The sequence below is a fragment of the Crocuta crocuta genome, unplaced genomic scaffold (assembly GCF_008692635.1).
Source record: "Crocuta crocuta isolate KB4526 unplaced genomic scaffold, BGI_CrCroc_1.0 scaffold529, whole genome shotgun sequence".
Taxonomy (NCBI): domain Eukaryota; kingdom Metazoa; phylum Chordata; class Mammalia; order Carnivora; family Hyaenidae; genus Crocuta; species Crocuta crocuta.
The window spans coordinates 152002-177435 of record NW_027530362.1 but is presented as its reverse complement, the minus strand read 5'-3'; the positions used below and the strand labels follow the sequence as shown (position 1 = coordinate 177435).

The 25434-nt window shown below is 40.7% G+C and overlaps 1 long non-coding RNA gene across 1 annotated transcript; it reads right to left on the bottom strand.

Moving 5' to 3' along the window:
• Positions 1-2180: 2180 nt before the first annotated feature.
• On the bottom strand, positions 2181-24261 carry LOC144233256 (uncharacterized). Its single transcript, XR_013335629.1, has 5 exons — positions 24187-24261; positions 12664-12790; positions 4317-4476; positions 3618-3713; positions 2181-2687 (listed from the first exon to the last, which is right to left on the bottom strand). It is a non-coding gene; the product is annotated as an uncharacterized LOC144233256 (long non-coding RNA).
• Positions 24262-25434: the final 1173 nt, after the last annotated feature.

The following is a 25434-nucleotide window of genomic DNA, read 5'->3' as shown; positions in this document are numbered from 1 at the left end:
AAACTTTGATTTAAATTGTTAATAATACAGTGCCCATTTTTGCCAGCGTTAGACTTGAATTCATTTTTTTAAGCAAACATTTAAGGGACATCAACCAACATTTGAAATGAAGATATATTGTTCTTAATTTAAGTGCTTTTATGTGGAGCCAAAATAAAATTAACATATATATATAAACAAGAAGGCATTTACTTTGTGATCTCTGAGGAAGTAAATAAGGTTGCTTTGGTTTCTTTAGATGCTTTGATTAGTTTTGACAGCAAGAAATATATCTTGCATCCATATGATAAAAGACTACAATATAAGTGAGGCTGATAGAGTGGCTCACAAATTATCCCAGGGATCAAGCTCAGTGGACAAAATTGATAAGGCAAATTAGTTTTCTATTTGCAAGGTGTTCAAGAGCTCTGAACTTCTCTTTTTATAGTAAAATGCTTAAAGAAATCCCAAGTGGAACAGCTCCAACGCAACTTCTTCATGGCATCTTTTATTATTTACAACAGATGGACTTCACATCAGCCCTTCCCAGATGGGCCTGCAAGTATCTTAGCTCTCAGCTGCAATGCTCCTGGTCACAAGAAAGGTAAAATGTCAAATGTCAAAGGGAAATGGATATGAACTAAGTAAATGACATCCGTCATGAGAAGTGCTTAATATTGAATGAATAGCTGTTGCTGGAATGAATGGAGCCAGAGAGATCTAGGTTCAAATCCAAGTTCTGCCATTTACTGGGCCATCTTGGGCACATTATTTAACATCTCTGATGTTAAGCTCAGTATCTTGTCTTGCAAAATGGAGATTTTATAGCTGCTGTGAGAATGAGATGATTTAACGTATCTGTTAACAGTGCTTGATGCATAGAAGGGGCTGGATAAATATGAGTTCTTTTCCCTAACGCCTTCTCATTAGAATTAAATATGATATTCACAAAATGGTCATAAGTAGCCATTTCCCTTTAGGAGTATATTATTTATTTAAGACATTTAGGTAAAAAGTTAATAATTACTCCTGGGTGGGGTCCTGTATTATGGATATTGCTGTCACATTCACAGATATGTTGAATGAAGAGGGGGGAAAGGGGAGGGAGGTTGGGAGGGAGCCTGTGCATCCTCTTAGTTAGGCTTCTAGGGGCATGTGACTCACTTGGGACGCATCAGTATTGGGATTGGGTCTTTAGCTTCAGACCATCATTCCATTAAATCTGCACACGGTCATAGTTCCATTTTTATCACTTTACCCCCGCTCCTCTGTCCTCTATCTTTGCCTCCCCCACCCTACCCCTTGTTGCCTTGTAAGTTGGCATTAGGTTTCCCCAGCTGGTAAGGAGGAATGGGCATAGAATTAGATCTTACTTAGGGTCATTTGTCTAAGAAAATATGGTGATGCTTTGAGGTGTGTTTTGGGGAATCATTTATCTTAGTAGGAGGTTGCAAAGACTTTTGAGAGAGGAGGTAAACACACAAATAACTGGTTCCGACCTGTGCCTGGTAAAAAGCATTGTACTCACCAACACCTAGGTATGCAAAGCAGTCATGGGATGACATAGACATTTTCCATTTTAGGAAAGTTTACTTACAGCTGAAACAATCTTCATTTTCACCCTAGCAGACGAGACATTGCTGGGATCTCTGACCATGTCCCTCTGATTATGCGCTAAGTGTCTCAGACATGATTTCCCTTTCTCGAAGACTCAGTGCCCTTCCCTGTGGCGGGGTGCCTCCGGGGCATGCTGGGGGTGTGGGGGCCGATGGCCTTCACAGTAACTACCTCAGGCTGCTGTGCTCGAGAGCCAGCCTGCGCTTTTACACTTTGCCTTTTCCTGACACTGTTGGCTGACACCTCACCAGCCGTCAGATGTCCCAGCTGCTCTCACCCCCTGCCTTATTTTACACCCAATTGTAGGAATGATGGCTTGAGGGTGGATCCACCTCTTCTCAGGAGTTAAATGTGTGCACTTTATGACAGTCATTTTCCACNGGTTTTTTTTTTTTTTTTTTTTTTTTTTTTTTTTTTTACCTTTAAGTTCTAGATGGTGAGAATGATCAGTAGTGCAGATTCTAGGTAATAAATACGGTGCTAATTGTTTGTTTTGTAATTCTAAGTTTTAAAAATTATAATTGTATACTTTGTGATTATATAAATGCATAATTTTATTTTAATACTAATATATTGATGCATTTATTCCCAATTTCAGGCCTACCAAATGCTGGACACAATGCTAAGCACTGGAATTCTAATAATGTTGAGCAAAACAAGGTGGCTTTTACCTTCATGGAGTTACAGATTAAAGGGGCAGGCAGACCATCCAATACATGCACAAATGCAAAACTGTGACTCTGCTAAGGTGTACAAAGGAGTAGGTATGCTATAGGAATCCAGTCTTGTCCTCCTCCTTGGGGGGAGGGCATTCCAGTGTAATGACTTTGAGCTAAGCTGTGGAAGATGAATAAGGAATAGTGAGCCTGAACATTTATAAAGTGATCTTTCCTTTCTCAAAGATGTTCTCTGGGGCGCCTGGGTGGCTTAGTCGGTTAAGCGTCCGACTTTTGCTTGGGTCATGATCTCGCGGTTCGTGGGTTCGAGCCCCGCGTGGGGCTCTGTGCTGACTGCCAGCTCAGAGCCTGGAGCCTGATTCGGTCTGTGACTCCCTCTCTGACCGTCCCCAGCTCACACTGTCTCTCTCTCTCCTAGAAATAAATAAAACATTAAAAAAAAAATTAAAAAAAAAAAAAAAGATGTTCTCTACCCATTATGTCATTTATACCCCCCCACCAACCCATTGAACCTTTTTACCAGGTGATAGATGATGGGTGACTCAGGTGTCCAGAGAGCTTTTGTGACTTGCCCCACGTCACAAACTAGCAAGGGGTGGGACTGGGATAAGATGCTAGGCTGTCTTTTCAGTCTTAAGAAGTGGGGGCGACATAACTGGGCTTCATTACCCTCCATTATCACTTGGTCTTTGGCATTGTCTCCTGTGGGATGGGGATGGTTAGTGCCTGTTTCATAGCTGTTGAGGGGGTAGGATGAGATGGCAGGGAGCAATCATTGATTCTTTTCCCTTAGCTTCCTTCCATTGTGACCACTTCCTGTCTCCACTATTGCACACATGGCATGCTCTGTGGGAGGGAGGCATCCTGCGATGAGGGCCACGTTTTGTAAATCACCCCTATATTCCTCATATATATTGGTTCTGGCAGCTTTACACAGACACACGGGCTTAAAGTACATGCATCCTTCCTAATATATCAGGACAGGGCATTGCACCTTTATTCTTAGGCGGCTAAAGACGGAGTCTTCCATTCTGAAGTTGGCTCCCCAGGTGGCTGTGGTAAGCTGACTCACCCATGGGACCGAGCCAGGTTCGATGATTTTTGCTCTCAGTGGTTTGCAGAAGGTCATAGTTCGATTAATACCCAATTCTGGTAACTAACTCATTCCAGCTATCTGAATAGCTCTTTTTTTTTTTTTTCATTAAAACCTATTTTTGGTCATTGCATTATATGGTTTTACGTATTGCCAGACAGCCTGCTTCTGGGAAACAGGCGGCTTATACAAGAGGCAGCATGGGCGGCAGAGTCAGAGTCCTGGCTTTGGATCCATCTCGCAACTCTTACCAGATGGTGGCCTTGATTATTCAGTTATTCAATTTCTCTGCTCCTTATTTCCTTGTCCAAAAAACGTGGTCAATAGCAGCTTCTTTGTACAGTTTGCTAGGTAATTAAGAGAAATAAATAAGAGAGACACATATGGAAGCATTCTCTTCTGGAGATGATAATAGTGCTACTCATAATGTAGTTGAAAGGATTAAATGAGATCCTTTTTGTAAAATGCTTAGAGCAGGGTCTGATAGATGATAAATGTCGATTGTTATCATGATGGGCCAGATGGGCTAAGGGTTAGAGGGCTAGAAAGGGAGCAAGATATGAATGTATGTTAACTGTGTGTGTGTGTATACCTGTGTGTGGATGTTTGTGTGTACCCCTGGGAGCATGTATGTATACCTGTGGGTGAGTGTGTGTGTACTTGTGTGTGTATATCTGTGTGTGTGTGTGCCTGTGTACCTTTGGGGGTGTATATATCAGGGATATGTTTGGTAGGTGTTGAGAGAACAGTGTAGGAACCACAGTTCAAGGACAGCCCTGACTTCTGCGCCACTGTTGACTATCTCTTGGGTTAAGAGTGTCAGCCTTGAAAAGTGTCTTCCATCAAGAAAGTCACTGGACAGTGTCAAGTTTTCCCTGACAGGAGTTCCTTACCTTCCCTGATTAGATTTTAGGACTGAATCTGAAACCAGTTTTCTTCTTTCATCTTACCTCAGATACCCTACATGGTTAGTTTTCTTGTAAAACCAAAATGACTGCAACTCATTCCGCAGAGCTGGGGCATGCAGATAGGCTGTTGGTGGATGGCACTGAGCCATGGGGCTCTGGTCACTCGTAGTGTTGCTGCTGCAGTCTCTGAAGTGGACGGGACCTGGTCAAGGAGATGAGGACTTGTCACTTCTGCTCGGCTGTGTCGAAAAATGACAGCTGGGGCAGAGAAAGGGCCCAGGTTGGGGGCGATACACAGGGAGTGGGAGGGTGCCAGTGAAGGGGAGGGTAGAAGATCATATCTGATGAGAACAAAGGGGTTGAAGTCAGGATCGCTTGCTGGAGGTGATAAGGACAGTGACTGGATACTGTGGGGAAGGTGGGCAATTCTACACGATTCCACTTCTTGGGAGATGAAATTAGAAAGCTCATTTGATACAAGCAAAATCTACGATAGACATGGGGTGGTGGGGGAAGGCATCCTGGTAACAGTTTTCTATACAGAATACTCAGGCATGTTTTCCTAAGGTCTGACGTTCTTGGGAGACTTCTGGCCATTTGGTGGTCACCTGAAGCCTATGTCTTTTTATTAAAAAAAAACAATGTCACAAAGAGATGACAGATGAGGCGTAAAAGGATGGAAAGAATTGTTTTTGTTTCTGAGTACTCATTTGTTTAAACAAAAATGACTGAACAGTGTGTAAGGACTCTGATGTATTGTAGATTTAGACCAAAATCCATCCATCCATCCATGCATGCATGCATGCATGCATTTACTCAACAAATATTTATCATGTCAGATGAGGGTGAATAGGTGTTCTATTTTGCTGCAAAATTAGGAACACTAGTATGCAGTGTGTGACATAGGAGGCAGACAGTTTTTGTTTGAGGGATGGAATGAACGAACTGTCTCCGAAGAGAGTGAATTCCTCATCTTTTCGTTCTTCCTTCATTCAGTGAAGATTGCTGTATTTCCTTCTATGTGCCAGAGATTTTCTGGGCACTGGAAATTTAGCAGTGGATAAGACACACCAAGTTCTACTCCAGTGAGAGTTTATGCTCCAGTGGGGTAAAAATGAAACAGATTGAGTTCTTGATTAGTGCTATAAATATAAAGTCAGCTGAGGGGCTGCAGTGATGGGGGGAATAGGGGAGCTATTTTAAAAAGAATGCTCCTGGAGCTCTCTCTAAAGAGGTGGCCTTTGAGTAGTGTCCTACATGCAGTGCGGGAGTGGGCCGCAGAGAAAAGTGTTCAGTCAGAGGGAATGGCAGGTGTAACTGTCTGAAGAAGGAAAGAGCTTGACAGGTTTGAGAAAGAAGGTCAGCATGGTTGGGGGGTGGGGGGAAGGGAGGAGGGGAGTCTGGACAGGAATTGGGGCAAGAGTGCAGTGAGGCCTTGCAAGTCACAGGAAGGAGTTTGGATTTTATTGTGTGATGGGAAGAAGCCTGTTGAAAGCTTACAAGCAGGGAGACGATAAAATCTAATTTCTGATTTAGAAGACCATTCTGACTTGTACGGAGAACTGGGGTGTAGGGAAAAGGGGTCCTTTTGATTCGGTTCTGTTGATTGTCAGAAATGTTAAAGGAATAGCTGTTCCTATTTTTCTGATAAGACACTAGATATTACAGATACTGCAGTATTTTCTGTCCCATAGAATCTTGAAATCTTTCACAAACACTTTCCATCCCGAACTAAAGTTTTACTAATTGAGCTGGTAATAGGTCAGACCAAACTATGTATTTAATATAGTTAGAATCTAGCCAAATGGTAGTTCAGTCCTTTGTTGTCATTAACTAAGTCTGTCCTAGAAACCATCATATGCTTTTAGTTATCAGAGTAGCGGCTCTGGGGAACAGATGATACTAAGTAGTTGGTACTACCCAGTTCCTGCATGCCAGGCGTGGTTCCAAGCATTTTTAGTTACTTAGTTCTCACAACAATCTTCTGTGTTAGGTACTAATATAGTCTTCATTTTATGATGAGGAACTTGAGGCTCTTAGTGCCCAGGCAGCGTGCCCAAGAACACACAGCTAGCCATAGGCCCAGGAGCCGTCTTCTTTACGGACTCCTGTCCGTGAGGAGGGGTGCCCCTGGCCAAAAAAGATGCCGAACTGCAAGTCCCTTGGTGAGGATCGCTTCAGAAATTTCTTTGCCATGCCCAGGCTCAAGTCAAAGCCTGGCTCCTTCAACTAGGCTGTAGTTAGTCCAGCCCTACTGCTCTAAGAGTGAGTATGAAGTGCCGCGGACGCCACACCTGTCGCCATCGCGCTGACTTCTGGCTGTGGGGCCGCAGCTCCTAGCCCTGTTTGTGGACCTGTCAAGCTCGTTCCCTCCTGCCCCGAGCCCAGGCCGGCACTGTGATCCACCTGCCTGGCCTGACTCTGGTGCTGACTCCTCTCCTGGGGTCAGGAAAGAGGGTCAGGGAGGTAGAAATCCTTTTGTGTGACTGCCGATAGACCAGTGGAAGGGATCCTGGTTCCGTGGGACCCTGGTTCAGGTGGTTCCATCAAGTTCCATCGATTGGTGGTAGCCTCTGCTGTCACTGTGATCTTTGGGCTTTTAAGGGCTTCCTTGAGGAGGTTTTCAGCATCACCCCGGACTCTGTTGTCACTGACAACTCTCTGGAGGGCACTTATATTCCTTCTGGGATGCACTCTCCATACCTCCTTTTTAGGCTTTTTTACTGATTTAGACGAGTGTGCATACACAAGTGTTCATGTGGGCAGCTTAACATGGGGCATCGTGATTTCACTCATAATTTTCCTAGTTATCATTGCAACAACAAACTGAGTTTTGTAGCAACTTTTTTATGTTGATCGTCTGTACACATTGGCCCAGTGCCAGTCAGGGTGGACCCAAGGCTCCTGCCACCCCCCTCCCCCAGCCCCTGGGCTCCTTCATGTAGAAACAAGGAAACTGCTCATCTGTACCCTCCAAGGGAGCAGAGAATGGGGGTGGGATGGGGCGATCGTGGCAGATGTTTCTTGGTGCTTCCCCCATGTGACTTCTGGGAGGGAGAAAGAGCTTCCCACAAAGCCTGTTCTACCTATGAGATTTGCTTGCCTTTCCTTGCAGCCCTGTAAGGATGGGGCGGTGGTTGTGGGTGGTGGTTGACCTGTCTGTCTCCGTGCCTCACAGGGAGCCCTGGAGGGACAGGTGATCCCCAGAGCTGAATACCTTCTTCAGAATGTGAGATACTTGCTTTTTTGGGGTCCTCAGCTTTGGGCCTTATTTATAAGGACAATGGAAAAAAAATACCCCCCTCTTTGACATCCTGGTAAAGAATTTTGCCCACAGATGTTTTTTATTTCCTTTTTTCTTTCTCTTACCTTTTTTTTTTTTAAACCGGAAAGTCTAAATTATTTGCTTAAAGGCATTCAGTAAGATGAAAACAGATCTAGAGCTAGAAGAAAATTTATTCTGGGATCTTTTTGTCATTGTTATTATATTACTCAATTTTTTCCCCATAAAATGTGAAAACTTCCTATTTTTCACCTCTACTATTCTACTATATATGAGGTAAATCATGGAGTGTGTGATAAAAACAGTCAGGGACTCTGCTTTCCTTTGGATTATAGCCTGTGCTACCAGCTCAAAAGGCATCGATTGTGATATTTTGGCTCCTTGAATCCCTGCATTTTCCTGGAGAATTCATGCAAGGGCTTCTTCTTCTTTTTAATGTTTATTTGTTTCTAAGAGAAAGACAGCATGAGCATGAGAAGGGCAGAGAGAGAGGGAGACACCGAATCTGAAGCGGGCTCCAGGCTCCGAGCTGTCAGCACGGAGCCCAATGTGGGGCTCCATCTCACAAACACAAAATCATGACCTGAGCCAAAGTCAGATGCTTAACTGTCTGAGCCACCCAGGTGCCTCAAGCTCTTTTTAATTTATGTTTGCCATGTTGTTGCTCAGATTGGATATACAAGGGTTCCAGTGGGTGCAAATATGACCTTGCACTAACAAGAGTGTCAAAAGCCAAACCTGGTCCCTGAATGTAAAGATTGGGGCCAAGAATGGAGAGACATGGGATGATTCTCTTACATGCAGATCGATCCAGGCACATAGTAGAGTGTACTCAGTGTCTTTTCCCAAATTATAAATCTTTCCTTTCTGAACCATCTTTCCTCCACCCTGTGTGGTTCTGTTGTGACAATCTTTTGTGGTTATGGGAGCTGGCATATAACACAAATGTGTTCTGCTCAAGTGACCATAGAAGACTATTTTGTGCTTTTTGAGATCAAGGTGCTTGGGGTGGAGATGTGAATACTCCACTGCTGATTGTCATTACCCCTGCCATGTGGAGATAGCCTGTCTTCAGAATAAAACTGCATATAAAAGGAAGTATAGCTGAGAGCCAGAGAGAAAGACATTCAATGGCATTGTTTAAGCCGCTGGATCCAGCCATACCTGAAACCTCTTAGAATTCAACTTGTGTGAATCAACCTATTTCCTTTTCTCTATTCTCGGGGTATAGGAGTTGTATTTCTTTTATTCACAGCCCAAAGTCTAACAAGAGTACTCTGGAAATTATGACTAAAAATTTAGAAAAATTAGAAATCTAGGGAAAAGTAAATGAAGTGATCATTCAAGTCTGAAAAGGAGATTGTGTTTCTTTATGAATTTTTATCTTCATGTCCATTGATTGAGTACTAAAAGCTGAAGTTGAGATATATGTGTTCTATATAAGAACATATTTCTGGATATGAATGATTGTTATACACTAAGTCTCCCAGAACGGTTGGAAAAAAGTCATTCAAAATGGGATTGCCATTCTTATGTCCAGCCTGCTTTGTGCAGCGTTGCTTGAAAACAGATGACAGATGACTTCCTAAATCCCTTACAACCATCATTTCCTGAAAATAGTACTGTTTGTGGCAGCACTTGACTTAAAAGCCCTCCCCATACACCATCTATTTGTTGCACACAGTGAAGCTAATCCTGGGCTAGCCCCCAGGTTTCTGCCTGCTTCATCAGCTTTCTGTGACAGGTAAAAGATGGAAAAAAACAGCTGGGTGTGGGGGGGACAAAGGGGTTTTGCTCCACAGAGGGGCTCCCTCCAGCCATGAGCAGGTGGGATCTTTATGTCCCATGATTAAAGAGGCCGACTTAAAGCCCATCTCACCACATGCAGCTCTGCTGGGAAGGGAAATGGGGCAGGCAGGGACGTTTTTCTTATTCTTGAGTCCTGTTTTTGAAAGAAAAGANGGAGTGGGTGGGCAGGGGGCAGGAGGGCAAAGTCTTGCTTTTAGGGGTGGGGAGAATGAGGGCACAGCTGGACCTGGCATTGGGTGATCTCTCCACAAGATGGCGCCCCTACTTCTTAGTCTTTGCTTTTAGTTCCAGTCTTGAAAACCTTGTTCAAATCATCACAGAACAAATGCAATCTTGACTTAGGATTCATAATTTATGAAGCTGACTTCATCTGCTATCTCAAATCATGTGTTAGTGTGTTTCAGACAGAACTGGTTGGGTTTTTTTTGTATCATTATTATTAATGTGAGTGTGCCTATTCCCCACTTCCCCCCACCTTTCCTCCTGGGCACTGACTGCTTCTGCCTCTGAGGCTCCACTCACGCCCCCAGGCATCAGGAGGCAACCTGGGGTAGAGTAGTGATTCTCAAACTAGCTCGTGGTGCTGGACCAAGTTCATTAAAATTTCCAATCTGTTGTAGGCTAACAATATCATCAAATAAAATAAAAATGAGTAACGAGAAAAGTTAAATGAAAAAGACATACAAAATACAAGCCTGATTCTTTTACTTGTAGTTACAACAGGTATAACATTACATTTTAATAGATGTAATCAACACGAAATAACATTGGAAAAAAGGTTTACTAGAACCACGTGGTTGTTTTTAAAAATGCATGTATAGGAGATTAATGTAAGGAATAACTGTTATACTTGCAAGGTTTTATTGTCCTACAATCATAACTAAGTAATAGTTGTATTAAGCTACTTATATGCATGCTTTGAATTAACCCTGTGTAAACAGTGTTTTTAAATTGTATTTAATTTTTTTTAATGTTTATTTGTTTTTGAGAGAGAGAGAGAGAGAGCAAGCAGGGGAGGGGCAGAGAGAGAGAGAGACAGAGAGAGACAGAATCTGAAGCAGGCTTCAGGCTCTGAGCTGTCAGCATGGAACCCAATGCAGGGCTTGAAACTGTGAGATCATGACCTGAGCTGCAGCTGGGACACTTAACCAACTGAGGTGCCCCTAAAATGTTTTTTTCTATGTTTACTTATTTTGACAGAGCGAGTGAGCATGAGTGAGTGGGGAGGTACAGAGAGAAAAGGAGAGAGAGAGAATCCCAAACAGTCTCTGCACTGTCAATGCCGCTGGACACGATGGGGCTCGATCCCATGAACCATGAGATCATGACCTGAGCCGAAGTCAACAGCAGGATGCTTAACTGACTCAGCCATGCAGGTGCCCCAGTATAAAATGTTTTTATGTGAACACATTAGCTTGCTTCTTGCTTAATTTATCTAATCTAGGTTGGATTAATGCAACACCACTTACAGGAGATAATGTATGTCTCAACTGTTTCTATGTTATATTCATAGCACTCAAAAGAGAAAAATGGGTATAATGAAAGAAAAAATTGCTTTGGAATAATTGATAGTAAAGCTAACTGTTTGTGACTTTATTTTTTCTTTCATTCTTTTCCTTCTCCATGAAAAGTTACTTTTTCCTGTTGCAATGTGCCTTTTCCCCAGTGTCCTTGTGTTTTTACTTCCAAGGGTGAAGCACTTGTGACTCTTCCTGGCCTGTTGCTCCAGAGGGTAGAAAGTGTCTGGGAGGGCATGTCTCATCTCCTAGTGGCCCTGCTCAATGACCAGCAGCCACAGCTAGAGGAAGGCTCTAGCTTTTTTCCACCTGGGAACGCTCTGAGTATAATGAACCCTCCAGAGGTCTCCTGCGGGAGGGTCCAGGTCCAAGGTTGTCCTCCATGGAAAAAGCCTTGCTTGCTTTCTCTCCCTACCTTGTCCTGCTTTCCCCTCTGCCTTACCCGTTCTTTTTCGGGGAGCCCTCCCTTAATAACACACGTATGCACATGAATCGTTGTCTCCGTGTCTACTTCCAAGGGAGCCAGCCTGAGGCAGTATCGCATTTAGAGTATTTTAGCAATAGGCATGGCAGACCATAAAAATATCTTTATGTATTTTAAGTCTTTTGCTTTCAGAGATACTGATGTCCCATTATTGATACATAATCTAAATGACCACTTCGGGAAATAAATCAACCTAATTTAACTTCCTTGGCTTTTTAGAAACCAGACAAGCCAGAGATATGTAATGTACCAATTTTCTTTACCACATATTTGGAAACACTTGTCATAGACATACTCTGTTTTACATAAATCAGTGCATTTTCCCCCTCCTTGTTTTCAATTACTCTAAACCCAATCGTTTACCCTTAGAGAAGATAAACGTAAAAGCTTCCCCTCTCTAACAGCTTGAGGTGTGGCCAAAAGAGATTTTAGAGTTTTTTGCCCTAGATATTTTTAAAAGAGCTGCAGCCACATTAATCTGTTTTTGATGATACCTTCCCCAGAACCATTCTGACGTGGTCACTTGTCATTTAGCTGTACTTGGAATTAAACAATATGACAAGACATAACAAATTCAGACTAATTTGGAGGAATGCTGCTTTGAATTCGTGAAAACAATTCAAGAGTATTAAAAATGGAGAGCATTTTTATTGCCGCAAGGTAAATGTGTGCTGTCTTGTCAACGATCCTTTATTACACACACCTATTATGCACTAGGCGTTTGCATTCTCTCATTTAGTTCTTACTACCACCTTGCAAATGAGGTATATTTCTTTTCACTTTTTAAAGAGCAGATGAGGCATGGAGAGATTAAACATTTTTTTTTTAAGGCTTGCAATTAGTAAACAATAGAGCTGGCATTTGAGTCTAGATCTTTCCACCAAGCCGTGCTGCCTCTACAGTTGAACAAAATTAGCTAACTAAATATTAGTGTACCTCATCGGCTTTAAGGAAGGGTCAATAACTATGTGTAATCGACATACTCATTTAGTATGCAAACAGTATTGTTAATGTGCTCGTTACACGTTAAAGAAAAATAACAGTGATCTCCCTGGCCATCTTGTTTTAACAACAATAGCTACCATTTACTGATTGTTTCAGGCATCTTACATTCATGTCTACTTTATGAGTAAAGAATTCCTGGGTGGGTATTATCAACATCGTTTTGTATTTGGGCAGATGGTGAAGCACAGAAACTTTTGATAATTTGTATCGCATCACATGGCTAGTAAAAGTGGGGTTTGGGCCCAGAAACCAGTGTGCTCAACAGCTATGCTCTTCACTGCTAACACTTACCTGAAACTTCCTTGGGTCACATGCGAAGGTGACTGTTAGGTGACAGCTGAACCAGCAGGTGGGAATAAGTAAGAATGAAGTTCTGACTTCCTTAAAGCATTTTGTTCCTCATTGATGCCAAGTAGGTCTAGAGAAAGAGGGAGCAAAGCCAGAGATATGACAGCAGCTTGGCTTGATGTTAAAGGCATGCTTTTGTTCTTACTCCACCATTTCAGTTTTCTCACCAGCTTTGATTCCCTTCCTACTGTTCACCTGTAAACAAAACCACTGTTCCCCTTTTTTTGGAGTGGGTTACTAACAAACTCACAGGGTTCATCATAGCCAGGTGTTTCTCTGCACCTGGTGTGTCTCATCTTCAGAGCAAAGGGATTCATAGACAAACACAACAGGGCTCATTGTAGTCTACACAATTAATCATTCTAGGTTTCTGATTTGCTCTTGAAAGTTGCTATGTTCCTGTAATGGGAAAAAGACATCTCCATTTATCACACTGCACCTCGTGCTGCTCCTTGGCATCTTCCCCTGGGTCCCTCACCATCCACAAACTTCTGAAACATCTGCTGTGGGTACCATGGTTGGGATTTCTTCACATTCTCTGTTCTACTTGCCTTCTTAGCATCCTTGTTTAGGCTTCCCTTTTGTGACCAAAGACAAAAAGGCCAGTATTCTCTGTGGAGATGAACAATTAGCAAGTTCATTACTTATGGTGGCATTCATTGTTCTTTGCCAAAGGTTACATTTTTGTATATGACATTTTGCCCGATGTTGTCAAAAGAGCACTGGACTGGGAATTAGCTTTGCTGCATTTTTGTCTTGGCTCTACCACTAATGGTTTGTCTGGGCTTGGGTGAGCTGCTACACCTCTCTCGACTTTTGGTTGAGATGAATTTAATAATGAGTCTAGATTAGATCAGCGCTTCTCTACCTTGGATGCACATTAGAATCACATCAAATGCCCCTCCCCCCTCCCCCCCACATCCATCAGTCCTCAGTTTTTGTCAGCATTCAAGAGTCTCTCATGGTTTGCCTCTCTCCCTTTCCCCCACCATTTCCGCCCTTCTTCTCCCCCTTGTTCCTCCGTCAAGTTCCTCCTAATCCTCCTATACGTGCAAACATATGATATTTGTCCTTCTCTGCCTGACTTATTTCGCTCAGCATAACACCCTCAAGGTCCATCCATGTTGCTACACATGGCCAGATTTCATTGTTTCTCATTGCCATGTAGTATTCCATGGTATAGATAAACCACATCTTCTTGATCCATTTGTCCGTTGATGGACACTTAGGCTCTTTCCATGTTTTAGCTATTGTGGAGAGTGCTGCTATGAACATTGGGGTCCATGTGCTCCTATGCCTCAGCATTTCTGTATCCCTTGGGTAAATTCCTAGCAGTGCTATTGCTGGGTCATACGGGAGTTCTATTGTTAGTTTCCTGAGGAACCTCCACACTGTTTTCCAGAGGGGCTGTACCAGTTTACATTCCCACCAACAGTGTAGGAGGGTGCCCGTTTCTCCACATCCTCGCCAGCATCTAGAGTTCTCTGATTTGCTCATTTTAGCCACTCTGACTGGCGTGAGGTGGTATCTCAGTGTGGTTTTGATTTGTATTTCCCTGATGAGGAGGGATGCTGAGCATCGTTTCATGTGTCTGTTGGCCATCTGGATGTCCTCTTTGGAGAAGTGTCTGTTCATATCTTCTGCCCATTTCTTCACTGGGTTGTTTGTTTTTCGGGCGTGTAGTTTGGTGAGTTCCTTATAGATTCTGGATATTAACCCTTTATCTGATATGTCATTTGCAACTATCTTTTCCCATTCCGTTGGTTGCCTATTAATTTTCTGGGTTGTTTCCTTGGCTGTGCAGAAGCTTTTAATCTTGATGAGGTCCCAACAGTTTATTTTTGCTCTTGATTCCCTTGGAGAGTACGTTTTCAAGTGCAAAACCACACTGTATGAGTGCAGAAGTTGGTAGGTAGGTGGATGCAGCGGCAGAAACCCACAGAGGTGGTCTTTCTGGTTGCTCCAGTTCTTTTTTAACATGAAGTTCATCAGAATGGATGGGAAAGATGGTGTTGGAGGGGTTTTAAGAGAGGGGAGGTGTGAAGGTCATCTATAAGAATGAAGAGTAAATGTACCAGAGAAATGTGGTAGAACTGTCAGAGATAGTAAGAGCATATTTGAGGTTAGTCAGTGTGATTGTGTGCATTTTGCCAAACGGGGTCCTGTGGAGTTTGGACAGTCTTTCTGATGACTGCTGTAATCCCAGCTAGTGGTTTCTGCTTGCATACTACCTGCTGTGTTCGGCCTAATCTTGGGTCACTTGTTGCCTTTGCACTATCTGGAATGGCCACTTGTTCTGTTTATTTTATTCAGCTTTATTGAGATATAATTGGTCTATAACATTGTGTAAGTTTAAGGTGTACAATGTGTTAATTTGATACACTTATATATTACAATATGATTACCCTTCTGTCACGTCACATAATTCATGTGTGTGTGTGTGTGTGTGTCTGTGTGTGTGTGTGTGTGGTGAGAACATTTGAGATCTACTCTCTTAACTGCTTTCAAAGATACAGTGCGGTATTGTTAACTATATTCACAATGCTATGTATTAGGTCCTTGGAACTTATTTATCTTCTAACAAACTTATACCCTTTAATCAAAAATCTCCCAATCACTCCCATCTCCCCAGTCCCAGGTCACAACACTTCTATTGTGTTTCTATGAATTCAGCTATTTTTTTTTCCATATATATGCAATATCATACAGTATTTATTTTTCTCTGTCTAACTTATTTCACATAGCATAATGCCCTCAAGTTCCATCTGTATTGTAGCAAATGACAGAATGTCCTTCTTTCTGATGGCTAAGTAATACTCCACTGTGTGTGGGGGGGGGGGGGGGGGGGGCACATCTTTATCCACTCATCTATTGACAAGAATTTAGATCGTTTCTATATCTTGGCTATATGAATAATGCTGCTGTAAACCTGGGAGTGCAGACGTCTTTTCAATGTCCTGTTTTTATTTTCTTTGTGTATGTGTGTGTGTGTATCATATATATATATGTATATGTCATATATATATATGATATATATATATATATATATACCAAAAAGGAATTGATGGATCATATCATAGTTGTATTTTTAATTTTGGGGGGAATCTCCTTACTGTTTTCTGTAGTGGCTGTACCAATTTAAATTCCAACCAGCAGTGTTCAGGAGTTCCCTTTTCTCCACATCCTTGCCAACACTTGTTATCTCTTAGTTGTTTTTTTTTTTTTTTGAGAGCCTTTCTAATAGATGTGAAGGATATCTCATTGTGGTTTTGATGTGCATTTCCCTGATGATGAGTGATATTAAGAATTTTTTCATGTATCTGTTGGCCAGTGGATGTCTTCTTTGAACAAATATCTGTTCAGTTCCCTGTTCATTTTTAAATGGATTACTTGGATTTTTTTTTGCTATTGTATGATTTCTTTGTTATATTTTGTATATTAAGTATCAGATACATGGTTTGCAAGCATTTTCTCCCATTCTGTAGGTTGCCTTTTCATTTTGTTATTTCCTTTGCTGTGCAGAAGCTTTTTAATTTGATGTACTGCCATTTATTGATTTTTGCTTTTGTTCTTTGTGCTTTTTGGTGCTGTCATATCCAAAAAAATCATTGCCAAGACAAATGTCAAAGAGGTTCTTATGTTTTCTTCTAGGAGCCTTGATGTTTCAAGTCTATGTTTCAGTGTTTATTCCATTTTGAGTTAATTTTTGTGAGTTGTATAAGGTAAGGATCCAGTTTCATTTTTCTGCATGAGATTATCCAGTTTTCCTAACACCATTTATTGAAAAGACTATCTTTTCTGCCTTGCGTGTTCTTGTCTGCCTTGTCAGATATTAGCTGACTGGTCATTCCTGTTAGATCATGCCTGAACTGCTGGCCACTGCAGCTGGTTCTGATCTCTTAGCCTTCTCTGGCTTTAGAGAGTGAGGGATGGCCTTGGCTTCTGGCTTACCTGAGTTTCTGAGGACTCACTGTACTTTCCCCTGGAGACAGTCAGAGGTGCCTTCTAGAAGGTGGTGAGCTGTGGTGCCATACAAATGAAGGAATTATAAAGGAATGGTTAGTGAATTAGAATCTTGTGCAAGAGAAGCTGCCTAGGGATATTTTTCCTGCTTGGAGCAAGACCATCGTGGAACAACACAGCAGTTTCCCCCAAATTTCCTTAGACATGAAAGTGATGTGATGTGCACAAATAGTAAAGTCATGCCTCTAAGGTTAGAAAATGTTTTAGTTAGGACAAGTGGCTTTTGATTGTCTAAAAGTCACCTAAAGTGCTAAGTGGTAAACCAGGTCATCTAAAGTAATAAACTTTCAGACCAAGCTGAAAGAAATGGCAAACTTCAGGAAAACTCAGGCTCCGTGACAATACTTTTCTGAGATAGTGGAGACCGAATAAATAAAATTTTTAACATATTCTTTTTAGTGCCAAGTCAAAAGGATTGGGAAACTAAGAGCCAGCAGGTGATTAAATGGGAGTATTCAGAGAATAAAATGGACATTGTGCTCTTCTTGTTGAATAGGTTCTACATAATATCTTTAGATTTTGGCATTGAAAAGTAGAAGGAAAGAGTCCCCTCCATTAGTTTGGCAGATTTATCAAGCTGAGCTATGTCAATTGTATTATGCTGTTTCCAAGAAGACAGTAGAGCTTGTGAAATTTAACAGTGTCTGTCACCACTTGACATATTGGCTAAAACAAAAGCAGATTGAGGAAATGACTCACAATAGTTAATTGTTTCAATAGTCAGTCTTTCCCATCTGCACAGTGCGTTGAATTTGATGACATCTGATGGGAACTTTGTGGAAAATTAATGCACCAAATTGTTTTCAAGAAGCAAGCCCTCTCTTTGCTTTTTTAGTAGCTGCATGTCAGTATCTGAAATCTCCATTTTATCTCCTTTTTGGTTTAGGTAAGACTACAGGTTATCTTGACTTATGGAATACAAAAAGAAAAGCCTTAGCATTTGTAAAAAGCAAAATCAGTCAATAGTAATTCAAAATCTGTTTCTTCACTTAAAGAATAGATTACGTATTTTGGCTTTGATAAATTCGAAAACAAAGGGAAAAATTGTTCACAAAGAGCCAAATTCAGGATGATATATGCAGCAAACATTCATCTTCCATTATCACACAAATACATAGCACATCTGGCTGCAGAATCTATGATGCCACTCCACAATTTATCACGCTTTATGGGAAACCATTAATTTACAACAGTCGCATTAATGTATAGCTCTGTGATTTAAGTTTACCCTTGATAGATCTAGGTCTTTCACTGTGCTGAATTCCTTTGAAGACCCCACTTAAAAATTCAACTGACTTATCTGACCTGAAGAACAGCTTTATATTCTGAAGGTGTGGCTATCAAGTAAGAACAGCAAGTTTCCTTTTTTGGATATCTGCCCATGGGGATAAAGCTTAACTCCATGAAAGTTGATTCTTTTGGAGAATATTTCTAGTATTTGTGTTCTTGTTGGACATCTACAAATGAGTCTACATTTCAGTTGCACTGGAAACCACTATTTACAAAGAAGAAAGGATTAGGGCTGTCTGTTCCCAGCAGATAAATTTCCTTGGTGCTACTCAAGATATCACTGCTATCTTTCGGTAGTTGTGGCAGAACTGTGATTTTTTTTTTTTTTTTAACAGATTTGGTGTAAAGAATGAAGGTGTCTTGTTTAATAAAGAACAAAATAAACCTAAGAGGAGACTTCAAGACTTTCAAGGTCTGTGATAGGGAACCAAGAAACTTCTTTTCTACAGCTCAATAAGGCAAAACTCAAAGTGCTAGCCCAAATCAGCAGACTATGGCTCACAGTAACAAAGAACATTTCAATCAGACATTCCAAGGAAATAGCTGCTCTGAGAGGAAATAGTCTCCTCCATCCTTTCTCCTGGGAATTCTATTTATGTTGACATTTGGGAACACTTGTTCCTGGTCCGAGGCAGCCTTTCTCAGTCTGAGAACACGTATTCCAGCTCACTGAAGATTAGAACTCAAAGTATATTAATTTTTTGAATAGTTAGAACTATCAGAGAAGGTGGGTGGAACAGCGACAGGCAGGCTGTGAGGAGGGTAATGCCCAGCATCCCCTTTGAATACCTTGGCTCCCTGGGACACATTTGTAGTTCCTCAACTGAGAACTCAAAAGATCTAAAGGAGAGTGACACACGGCACTTATCAGAAAGAATCTGGACACTCCCTGCTTTCTTTGCAGAGATCTCTAGATGTATTTGTTCCACCCCACCCAGGGAGGGCTGGAATTCAGGGCCAAACTTGCAAAACTTGTAGCATCCCACCTTTGGGTATACTGGTGACTCACTCATCATCCTTCAGCCTAATCTGAAGAGCACACTGGTTGTTCTCTTCTGGTGCAAAAGAGACCTTTTAGTTTATGTGGTCTCCATCTAAAACTGTCACAAAGTAGAGACCATGAGTCAGAAGGAGCATTAGAGAAATAATTTTGCTCATGTAGACGGATGAGAGCTGAACTTTTTTCTTGCTGTATCTATGAATTCCAGTTCATATTTCTTCATATGAAAGTGGAGTTTTTCCTCCTGGATTTATGTTAAGCTGAGCAAGCAGTTCTGGTGAAATTAAGCCCATGTATAAACAATAGATTCGGACAGCTCAATTTTGGTCCTGAATGCCATTAGAGTTTTCCCCCCTCCTCTACTTTATTACAATTTCTGATTCTCTGCTTCTTATAACCCGTTTTTTATATTGAATATCACATTGTGTATGGGTATGCCAAATTGGTATTGGTATATCCTGATTGCCTTGGCTTGGGAAAAGTGCTGAATTCAAGTTTGAAATGTTTGCACTTGACCAAACTTTGGAAAAAAAGAAAGAGTATTTAAAACCCAGAAATGATTGTGTTTCTTTGCTGTGATAAGCAACATCTTGAGTCTTAACCAACAGTTAGAATAGATTTACAATGTGCATGAAATGTATAAGTGAGATGAAGTTAGAGGAGACTAATAGTACATTCTGAGGAATTTCCAAAGAGTTATAGGAAGCATGAGTGACTTAACTACTGAGGTGTATGGTCAGGTTAATATAATATTTAAAAAACTTATGAGGTCAGAAGAAGTGTTGTGGAAGGCACTCAGGAGATGTCAGGAATTATGTTGATGTTTTTACAGGTGCAATCTCACTGAACCCTCACAGTAGCACTATGAAGTACATACTGGGACCCCTATTCCAAGCAGGAAGATAGTGGAGTTCAGAAAGGCTATTAAGATTGCCTATAATTTAGAACCATGATTTGAATCCAGATCTTTCAGGTTTTCAAACCATTTGTACTACTTCATGATCTGTGAAGAAAGGAGCTTGTCTGGGTTCTGTGTATATTCTCTTCACAAGATGTCAAGAAACATTGAGAAAAAGGCAATATTACCAAGAAACAAGAACAAAACCTGGCACATGGATGCTAAGGAAGGAGGCAGCTTCCTCTGTAGGGTTGGAAAAGATCGTGAAGCCAAGAAGAAGTCATAATTAGGCAAAGAACAAAGAAACTTGGGAGATTCCGATAAAAAAATTGCAGGGCCCCAAATGGTGTAGGAGTTTAAAGGAATATGTAACATTGCTCTTTGCCCTCTGGGACAAAGAAATAGCATCAGTCATAGCCAGGAGGAAAACTAGACAGAGAGTTTAGAAGATGTGAACAGCAAGTTATAAAGATGCTGAAGGGGACTGGGCACAGAAGGGCCTGGCACCCGTGATTTGGGGGAGGGGTAGAATGTAATAATAATTTCTCACGCACTGTTAATTATATAAACTCATTAATTGACAGAACTCAGTATTTATTCTATCTATACAATACTTCAGTTTTACAGTATCAGTGAAACACAGGGGAAAAGATGGATTTTCCTGGGTAGCAATCAGAATATAATTAGAGTTCAGAATTTTCAGGCTAAGATGTTGGAAGTCTCATACTGCAGATAACCCTTTCTCCATTGTCAACACATTTATCCATACTTTGTTTTTAGAAACCATAAACTTAATTGTCTCAATGTGACATGATTCCCTCCCGAAATCCCTAATGAATTTAGCTATTTTAAAAGAAAGGCTGTGGCAGAATAGGCCTAGATATATGGGGGGCTGTTGGTGAAAGCTAGAGAACTTTTATGGAAGTGCGGGCTTGCTTATTCTGTGTTCAGGGAAAGGGCTGGCCCACAAGGAATGAGGAAGCACACTTAAAATAATGCCTTTAATATATTATTAGCAGGGAACTTTTCCTTAGTGTATCTCTTATTGTTCCATTTCTTTTTCTTGCTCAATAAATACAAGGGGAAAAAAAGCATTGCTTTTACATTTTAATATCTCAGCAGCATTCTGTATTAGAGACGGTAATTAATGAAAATTATAGGCTAAACATTTTACAGTTTGCATTAGGTGCTTTATCCATGTTTTGTAAAAGAATCTCATTCTTCCTAGAGATAGGTGAATGTTTGAGTGTGTGTTAGGGGGCAGCACCCATGGTAGCATCTCCCTTGAAGTTGTCTCCAACCAACTCTGTATGGTGGTGTCTAAAATATAGGGTCTGATGTCAAAGAGATTGTTTCCCTAGTCCTGTAACATGACTTTAAATGTAATACTTACCTTTGAAGATGCCTTAGTGACCAGATCCATCTACATTTCAAAAAAGGAATAATCCAGACCACGTATTCTACTAACAAAATTAAATATTGTCAAGCTGTTTGAAAAAAATCTTGAAAACGTGATTAGGAGGACATGGTAAACAATATTTTATAACCTAGCTCATGTTATTATGTTATATAATAAAATCATGTTTTCTTCCACTCTTTCCTTTTTATAATTGAGCATAACAAGGAATATTGAATTGGGCTAGTTTGACCTAGGAAAATGAAATTTATATCCTCAATTAGAAGTGAATACACTTTTTAAAGAGTAGAGGATATTTTGCCTAGAGAAATTGAGTGGGAAGCATAGAATAAATAAATAGTGATTTCCCAAACTTTTCACAGACTAATTCAAATCTTAGAGTCTTAGGCTGAAACAAGTTAGAGACCTTATGATCACCGTCCCATGAAATAAAATATAAAGTTATTTGCCGAAAGCTATTAAAATAAATGAAAGGATTTGTGGTGCAAGAAAAAGGAAAGTAGAGGCAGGTAGGGGAAAGAGTGGGTCATAAAATATACAATTATAATTGCATAGCTGTACTTTCTAGTAGACACTCTAAAAATATAGTGGTTAATTTAATGTCTAAAAAAAAAATTTTAGGCATCTGTTGGCAATGGAAAGATATAGTAAGAAGAGTAAGACCTATATCTCCTCTCAGGGCAACTATATAGTCTAGGGCATGTCTTTGCATGTATGTGTGCATAGTAGGATGTGAGAAAAACATGGGGTGAGTGGAGTGTGGGGACATTAGAGCAAATCCAAAAGTAGCATATTACAGGATAGCAAGTTACCTGCTGCTGGAGGTCATACCAACTTTGTCGGTAAGGGGCATACCTTTCTCAGTCAGAACTGAGAAAAGGAGCCAAGGCCTGGAAGAACAAAGGCTGTGTCTGGAGACGAGATCAGGTACCTTACGCTCTCTAGGTTATCCAATAGTTCTGGTGAATGAAGTACATCTTATCCAGAGGGCTTAAATGGGTTGAATGTCTACCTGCTGGCTTGTTCTAGGTAACATCCTTTGTGCCCTCCTCCAAGAATGATTTTCATTAAAATGAATTTGAAATTAGGGTACACAGCACACACATTAATCATTATTAAGAGGCAGTGGGGAAGTGGTTAAATGCATATGGATGCGAAAAATGTCTGAAAACTCAACATCAAGACAAATGTGTTATCAGGGGTTATTGATAGATGAAACACTGAATCACAGGTTAGAAAGCGGAAGTTTTCATCTGATAACCACTCTTTACTAGCAGAAGTATCTGGATAAGTAACTTAATCTCTCTGAGTTTAGTTTCTTCATCTGTAAAACTCTTGTCTTCTAGAGTTTTTGTAAAGATCACATAACATCTTTTGTGTGAAAGCCTTTGCAAACCACAACTTTCTATACAAATGTAAATTGTGGAAGAGAGATGAGTGTGCCAAATGGGGTGTTTTAGAGAGAGAAATCCCATCACTGTGTGGAAGCTATACTGCAAAGTACAGAGAGGCACATAGGGGGAAGTAGGTCTGTCAAACAAGAAACAAGATTTGGCCCACAAATGATCAGGCTACAAAAATAGATTCCTATACAAAAATACTTGTTGGAAAGGGAATTCCTTCACACCACCTTTCCTTACTCCTTTATCTTATGGACAGAAATGGCTTACATTACTCAAAGAGTTAGGGTATTTATTACAAGTGGTGTTAATGAGACATGTTTAAGTGGTTGGGTTGGTACAGTTTTCTGCATGTAATGGGTTATATATATAGATATTTTTCCTTTCAGATAATTATTGAGGCTATACCATATTTCAAAAGCCTAGTTAATTTAGGTCAATGAAAAGGGAATTTATTTCCAGTCTATTACCATCTAATCCCTAATTAAATCAAAGAATAAGGAACTGAGTGATCCAGGCAGATCATTTGTCTCTTGGCAAAAGTTAATTCAATCAATATAAAGGAAAGAGAAACGATTGTTTCCAAATACCTAGTAGATTTTTGTGGCCATTCATTGCCTAGGCATGGAGGAATATAGGTTTTATTGAGAGAAGCTCTGAGCTTTAAAGAAAAGCTTTGAAATCCAAGCTTCAGGCATTTTAAGAGATTGAAAGACTGGCCATCTCATGTTCAAGAAAAAAAAAATATCCTCTGAAGTATGGAAGGAATAAATGCTCCATGGCATACATATCATCCCTACAGGTTTCTTACCTTCAAGTAGTGGCCTATTTCATGGCCCATTTCCATTTTGAGAATTTTTTTCCTGATTACAAGAGATTTCAAAGAGAATTGGAAAATACAGAAAAGTACAAAGAAGAAAATAAAAATCATTTAAAATTATCTAGTCATCTCCACCTAGAGATAATAGTAATACCTCCCAGGTTATTTTTCTTTGGATATGTGTGTGTATGTATGTGTTTGTGTTTATTTATGTATATAAGGCATATATGTGTGTATGTGTCTGTGTATGTTACAAAATTGAGAACAAAGTTATATGTAGTTCTCTTTTTTCACTAATTAAAATGTATTTCAAATATTTTCCCGTGTCATTAAAATGTCTTTAAAATATTTTAAATTCTGTATACTATTCTCTTCTGTGGATATGTGGCAATTCATTGAAATATTCCCTTATTGTTTTACATTCAGAATATCCCTGCATTTTCTGTCCCCCCCCACCCCAATCCAAAGGAATACTTCAAAAGATATCTTTGCAGCCATTTATTTATATGCACTTCTGATTATTTCTTTAGGATACATTTCTATAATTGTTGGATCAAAGGCAAGGCATGCATTACATTTTTTTTATTTCTATAAACTAGGGACTATATGAGGAATCACCTTCTTAATCTACAGTGAGCATGCTCAGTGTCTGTGGTGAAGAGGAGGAGGTTGGGAGTTCCACAGAAAGCAGATTCTGGCTGGTTCTGGATGACAGTTACTGGTTCAGAATGTGGAAGTACCACCCTCCAATTGTAACGGACCAGGCTGCCTTGCTCTACCTGGGCAGCTTCAGAGGATAGTTGGATATTTGTAATCTTGGAGGAATGGTCAAGAGAAACCTGGGAGATCCTAGGCTAATGTTATTTTAACTTTAAAAGTCAAGTAGGGCCAATAAAAAAGATGCGTGGGGAGTGTACTTCTTACTAGTGGTACATGCTGTTTGCTTAGGTCTCACAAACCTAGTTGATTGTTCAACTCACCAGTGAACTTTTCAGTAAAGTCAAGTGGAATGGGGGTGGGTGAGGAAGAGGACTCAGTAGGCTTGTGAAAGAACAAGGTGTTGGACTTCGAGATAGGCATTGGTTGTCTGTGAGACACATCTGAAGTCTGCAGAGATTGATCTCTTCCATTACCCAAACCAGTTACTCTATTTCTATTGGTGCCTCTGTCTCCTTAGCTAGAAAGTTGGGTCAGGATTCATCAGTCTACTCTATCCTCAAGTCTGAAATGCACCAAGCCTGTAGTTTTGCTCTACTTGGAATGTCTCTCAAATCTTCCTTCACCACCATTCCTACTGCTGTCACTATTTTCCAGCTTTCAGCACAGATCTGCACTTCTGGAATCACTTCAGACTCCAGTGTCTACCCTACTCCCTGTAACTGTTTCCAGTTTACTGTTCCCCAAACACTGCTTAACCATTTGTTTCTCTCAAAGAGCCTGAAACTATTGCAAATAACTTGCCTGTAGACTGTGAGTTCCTTTTTCAAGATTGCGGCTTTACTATACTCCTCTTTGTAGCTCCAGTGTTTAGGAAAAGTGGCCTCACCTAAACCAATTTTAGCCTGGCAACAACCCCATGGCATTTTTGAAAAGGATACTGCAGCCCATTGATGGGAAGTAATCTGCCTGAGGCTACATAGCTAGTAAGTGTCAGAGCGAGGATTCAGTCCTGGGCAGGTCTGTTTTTTTCTAAACTGCATGAACTGAGCTGCACCCTGCTGTGCCTCCATTGTCAGGAGACTTGAGCCTTCCTCAATCAAGCTGTCTTGCTGTACTTCTAGCACTTTTCTGTACTGAATACTCTGCCACAGGATATCACCTGCCACAAGAAATATATTTGAGCAGGTTTAGGGATGGAGACTAGAG